This window comes from Chanodichthys erythropterus, chromosome 17 (genome assembly GCF_024489055.1).
Source record: "Chanodichthys erythropterus isolate Z2021 chromosome 17, ASM2448905v1, whole genome shotgun sequence".
In the NCBI taxonomy this organism is placed as follows: Eukaryota; Metazoa; Chordata; class Actinopteri; order Cypriniformes; family Xenocyprididae; genus Chanodichthys; species Chanodichthys erythropterus.
In genome coordinates, this window is record NC_090237.1 from 39,772,223 (window position 1) to 39,778,222 (window position 6,000).

The following is a 6,000-nucleotide window of genomic DNA, read 5'->3' on the forward strand; positions in this document are numbered from 1 at the left end:
CCCTTTAATATCATTATATTAAAGTCAAAGCAAGTCTCATTTATTCACTGTCTACATCTGCATCTTTGTGTAAAGAACCTGTGTCTGTAAAACATTTTCATGCAGAAATTACAATCCATGATTTAAAAGTGCCATAGAATTAAAAAATGAATTTACCTTGGCATAGTTAAATAACAAGAGTTCAGTACATGGAAATGACATACAGTGAGTCTCAAACTCCATTGTTTTTCTTCCTTCTTATATAAATCTCATTTGTTTAAAAGACCTCCGAAGAACAGGCGAATCTCAACATAACACCGACTGTTACGTAACAGTCGGGATCATTAATATGTATGACCCCAATATTTGCATATGCCAGCTCATGTTCAAGGCATTACACAAGGGCAGCCAGTATTAACGTCTGGATCTGAGCACAGCTGAATCATCAGACTAGGTAAGCAAGCAAGAACAATAGTGAAAAATGGCAGATGGAGCAATAATAACTGACATGATCCATGATATCATGATATTTTTAGTGATATTTATGAATTGTCTTTCTAAATGTTTCATTAGCATGTTGCTAATGTACTGTTAAATGTGGTTAAAGTTACCATCGTTTATTACTGTATTCACGGAGACAAGAGCCGTCGTTATTTTCATTATTAAACACTTGCAGTCTGTATAATTCATAAACACAACTTCATTCTTTATAAATCTCTCCAACAGTGTGTAATGTTAGCTTTAGCCACGGAGCGCTATCAAACTCATTCAGAATCAAATGTTAACATCCAAATAAATACCATACTTACACGATTAGACATGCTGCATGACAAACACTCTGTAAAGATCCATTTTGAGGGTTATATTAGCTGTGTAAACTTTGTTTATGCTGTTTAAAGCAGTCGCGAGCTCCGGGGGCGGGGAGCATGAAAATTTAAAGGGGACGCAGCCTGAATCGGCGCATTTTTAATGATGCCCCAAAATAGGCAGTTAAAAAAATTAATAAAAAAAATCTATGGGGTATTTTGAGCTGAAACTTCACAGACACATTCAGGAGACACCTTAGACTTATATTACATCTTGTAAAAAGACGTTCTATGGCACTTTTAAATGTGTAAATTTACAAAAACAACAGCAACAAAAATATCTTAATCAGCACAAATCTCAGACTGTCAGAACCTGAATAACTTAGTGACCCTGTTACACCCTACATAAAGTCTAAGTGAGTGAGTGAGCTGGAGAGAATTTTTATGTAAGTTTGACGTGTAGGAATGTCTGACACAAACACACACTCCCTTAATTTACAATAATTTACAACATTAAAACAAATATATGCATGCACCCATCTGTAATGAATCATCTTTACACACATAGAAAAAGATTTTGTAACCAGAACATTTTCTCTGCAGTCATAATCCAATAACTATCAAAATCATTCTATCATCCTGAGCATCCGCAGGCCTATAGATGGTCTACTCCAGTAACCGCTGGCTTTTATTATGCTGTCAAGAAATATCAAATCATGTCATTTTACTCGATCATAAAGGGCCAATTGACTTGGTTAGGAAACAATGTTTCAATCGGACACTGCGTTTGGAGGAAACGTAGATGATAGACAAGTGAAGTGAAAGTCTTCAGGAGGCTGAGAGACGGCATCAGACATGACGTCACTCATCGCTCATAAAGCCTGAACTACAGCTGCTTTTGTTGAAATGATATTTAAAGCCGTGGTGTTACTGGGTGCACAGGTTGGAGAGGTTCTGGGCAGGACTGATGGGTGTTTCCAACACACCCACTGGAACACTAAACTGAGAACACTGAAGGACAGACAAAGACACAAATGTACAACTAGACATGTATGCAAGCAAACAGCCCAAATAAAGTCCAAATATAGCCTGGAAGCACACATTTTACACTGCAGGCGTCACATACACACAGATATCTGCGGTTAGAAGCCGTCTGCAGGTCTAAAACTGGATGAGATGACATCACAGCCTCAGAGTTGGCTTTGGCGCAGTCGTGGCATTTGGGTCTTTTTTCTGCATTTATTGCAGCAGAAGCAGCAAAGATCTCCACCACACCCAACACAGACCAGCAAAGGCAACAACTTCACGAACATCCAAGAGCTGGTGCTAAACCGCGGATGCTACAAATAGCATGTTATTGTAAAGTGGTTTGTCATCAGTGGGTTCGGCTGGTTTATGGTGGGTTGTGATTCTAGCCAGTAAATCTAAAACTGCTGTCAGTCTTTTCATTCATTAATTCATTAACCATATCTGTCGTATTTAACTCTTAGTTTACATCTGGTATTAAGATGCGTTGTGGTCGATCGGATCACAAGTAGATGACACATTCCCGTTTACACCTTGTGTTGTAATCCGTCTCTTTTTGTCCACTTTCAACCACTTCTGTCCTGGTTTCTTTGAGGGAAGGGTCTAAGGGTGGGTAAATGTAAGGGCTTTTTCAGATCTTTCGATCTAATGGATGAAATAAGCTTACACAATTTACATATGTTAAAAAGGTGCCATTTAAGTTAATAATTAATGATTTTTACAATGGAAATAATTCAATCAAAAACTTACTTTAGCTCGATAATAACTTTTTCCTAGAGCTGCTGTGAAGCTAAAACAATCTCTGTCCTTTAATTTTTCTGGGCCAGTTGTTCAAAAAGTTTAATCTGGATCAGAATGATCTGGATTTGGAAATCTCATATTTTTCTATCCAGGATCAGGTAATCCATCTTACTTTTATGCTGGTTTTTCAAAGAAAAATTGGATTGGATCACTATGATCCAGATACACACATTTCCAGATTACCAAAAACCTAAAGGGACATGATGATAGAGAGAATATGGGTTTTGCATTAAATATAATATTTTTTGTTGGATATTTACAGCTGTTTGGGGATTGTTTTATGGCACCAAAATCTTTTTTACTTTACAGTAGGTTACCAAAAGGCTAAATATGTAGGTTAATGTCTACTTCTAATTTATTTAACAGTTAAACTAATCAAGAGCAAAAAAAAAAAAAAAAAAAAAGTGTATGTATATTATATGATATAAATGTTGTATTTTTTGACCAGTTTTAAAGTTACACTACATTTTCCTCCTGGAATCCACCTTGAAATCCTACCCCCTGTTGGGATCAGGATAATCCTGTTTTTTGGATCAAAATCCAAATCCTACTGAAAAGTTTTGAACAACAAAAACTGAAGGTGATCCAGATGAAAACTAGGGTTGGATTTCGTGATCTAATCTGATTTCAGAATCCCTTTTTCCTTTTGAACAACCCATTTTCAAGATTTGATCCAATCCAATGGCCGAAATCCGATCAGATTACTTTTGAACAACTGGCGCCTAGTTATCACTGTGAAGCTGCTATATAACTGAAGATGACTTGACTTTACATATGAATGCAATCAGAGACGACGGAGAGCATCAGCTTTCATTTCCGCTCTGCCGAACGCTGTGAGCGTGTGTTAGAAATCAGGAATGGTGAGAGAACATTGTGATTGGTACATTTTTCATCTTCAAACCAAACTTGGGTCTTCAGCTGCCAAAATTATAAATCCTGTCTAGCTAGTGCGCTCCATAATGTTTATGCGTTAGGTCAGTAAGTGGAGAGTAGGCGTCTTTAGTGTCTGTTTGAACACATTCGACCACATGAGCGTCTACACTACGAAAGCAATCCGGCTGAATGCGCTCTCGACGGCCTCTGGAAGTGGTTGAAAGTGCTCAGTACATTTTATCTTCTTTTACGTCCACCTGTGATCTGATCGACCAAAATGGACAATTTAGTGTCTCCCATTCACCTTCACTGCATGTTTTTGGATTGTGGGGAAACCTGGATTAAACCCAAATAGACACAGGGAGAACATGCAAACTCCACACTCTATGCTCAAGCTCAGTCGGGACTCGAACCGGGGACCTCCGTGCTGTGAGGAGCCACTGTGCCACCGTCAGTCTTTTAGACACCAACATAACAGACAGAATTCATAACATCCATTTTCATACTCTGCGGATCATCTGTTAGAAGTACAATTGAAAATACATTGAAGGAATATGAGCTTCATTTGAGGCATATATACATATGAGCTGGTTGGGCACCTATTATGCCCTCTTTCACATGATGTAATATAAGTCTCTGGTATGGTCAAGTTTCAGCTTAAAATACCCCACAAATTTGCCCCTATTTGTGGGTGAGCAAAAACATGCCTTTTACTATATTAATATATTGCTGGCTAAAAAAATAAATCCAAAATTGGTTGAAAAAATGGCTGGGTGAAAACAACCCAATCCCTGGTTTTGTCCATATTTAACCCAGCAGTTTTTAGAGTGTTGTTTCTTCTAAACATCAAGGAAATGAAATGGAGAGAAAACAGAAATATTTGAGAAGCCTGCTGAGAAAAATCCCTCAAGAATCTCACATGTGTCTCCTCTGAAATTTCAGAAGACATCTCAGGGGTTTGCCGATGTCAAACGTCCATCAAAAGTCAAACTCAAACATAAACTCTTCCAGGCGCAGATGATCTGAGATGCTATACACAACTGATTCATTTTATAGCTCAGTGCTGGTACTGTGTGTGTCAGAACAGAGTTTGTGTCTGGAGCTTTAGGAGAAACATCTGTAACAGCATCTTCTGCATCTGCAGCAGGACACATTATAACACGCTGGCATGGAATGCATGTAAAATAAACAAGATGCTCTTGACACCAACCCTCTGTTTGGCAACAGCTCAACATATTCAAACACAGCTGCAGCGCCACATGATGCTCAATCGCACAGAGCTTGCTGGGAAAGCAGACCTGATAACCCATTCAGTACCTTCTCTACAGGAGCGCCACAGCTCATAACATGATCAGATATTGAATGCTCGTGTTAAATGTCAGAGCAAACAGTGAGCCGGCCTCGCTCTCATCCCGCGGCTCATCTGTCAGCCGCTCGTCTCTCCGGCTCAGTGTGCCGTTCATCAAGCAGCATTCCAGAGGAATGTTTTGGAACAAGAAAAACTGGGCTTGGTGAAACCAGTGACCAAACCCTTTCTTGAGCAACAGCAGGAATGAGAAACTTGCTCTGGGTTTACTGACAGCATGAAAACTCTCATCAGAGACCATAAGAATGACTATCCCATGATTCATAGCATGAGAAAACGACACACTATACTATCGCTGCAGCATACACGGATGACCCACACAATGAATCCCATAATGCACTCAACCTCTACTAACTGATATCACTGTTTGAGTAGAAGCTGTGCAGTGTGGGTGTTTCAGAGAAAGATTCATTTAGTTACTTAAAAACAATAGTATGCAGTACACAGTATGAGCAGTATAGTGTGCCACTCTTCCGCCCGTCTCATGAAACTGGGATAGACGTGTTACATTAAACTCTCGTCACGTGCACATGTGAACGCTGGCTTACCTCATCGTCCGCTGAAGAGGAGGATTCAACCGGAGCGACGGATCCGACGGCACAACAAACCCAGAGAGAAAGAGAGCAGAAAACACAAAATCAACACACTTAAATTTCAGCAAGAGACCACCTGAATGAACCTGCACACAAACAATGCAAATATGATGGCAAATTGAATAGCCAAACTCATACTGAACTCCATAACGAAGTAAACGGAATAAATGAAAGGCTTGAGCTCGTTGTTAGTTGTTATCATGTGATATTGGACACAACAGAGGGAAAACTGCATCTGTGATGGAAGCAGCGGACCTTGAGTTTCAGCTCGCCACAGTTTCTAAATATTCACAGATTCAGACGGCCAGACCATGCCATAAAACACCTTATGCAGGCTGTGTTTTATGTGTTAAACCTTCATGTATGGAGAGCACATGCACAACACATGCTCTTCTGGAGCTTATAGAGAGTCCTGAGCACATGGACTCTTAACACTTACCAGAGACTTTTGGCAGATTATAGGGACTTTTAATCAAACAATGACAAGACAAATAGAAAAGCGTTTGCAGGCACTTTACAGCTCAAATGACACTTTTGAACAGAAAACTGGTATCAC

At 39.5% G+C, this 6,000-nt stretch overlaps 1 protein-coding gene across 1 annotated transcript in view; it reads right to left on the minus strand.

Moving 5' to 3' along the window:
• Window positions 1-5,443, minus strand: part of septin4b (septin 4b) — a 71,137-nt gene extending 65,694 nt beyond the window's left edge. Inside the window, exon 1 of the mRNA XM_067366404.1 lies at window positions 5,400-5,443. The gene's annotated coding sequence lies outside the window, so the exon portion shown is untranslated. The remainder of the gene's footprint in view (window positions 1-5,399) is intronic.
• Window positions 5,444-6,000: the final 557 nt, after the last annotated feature.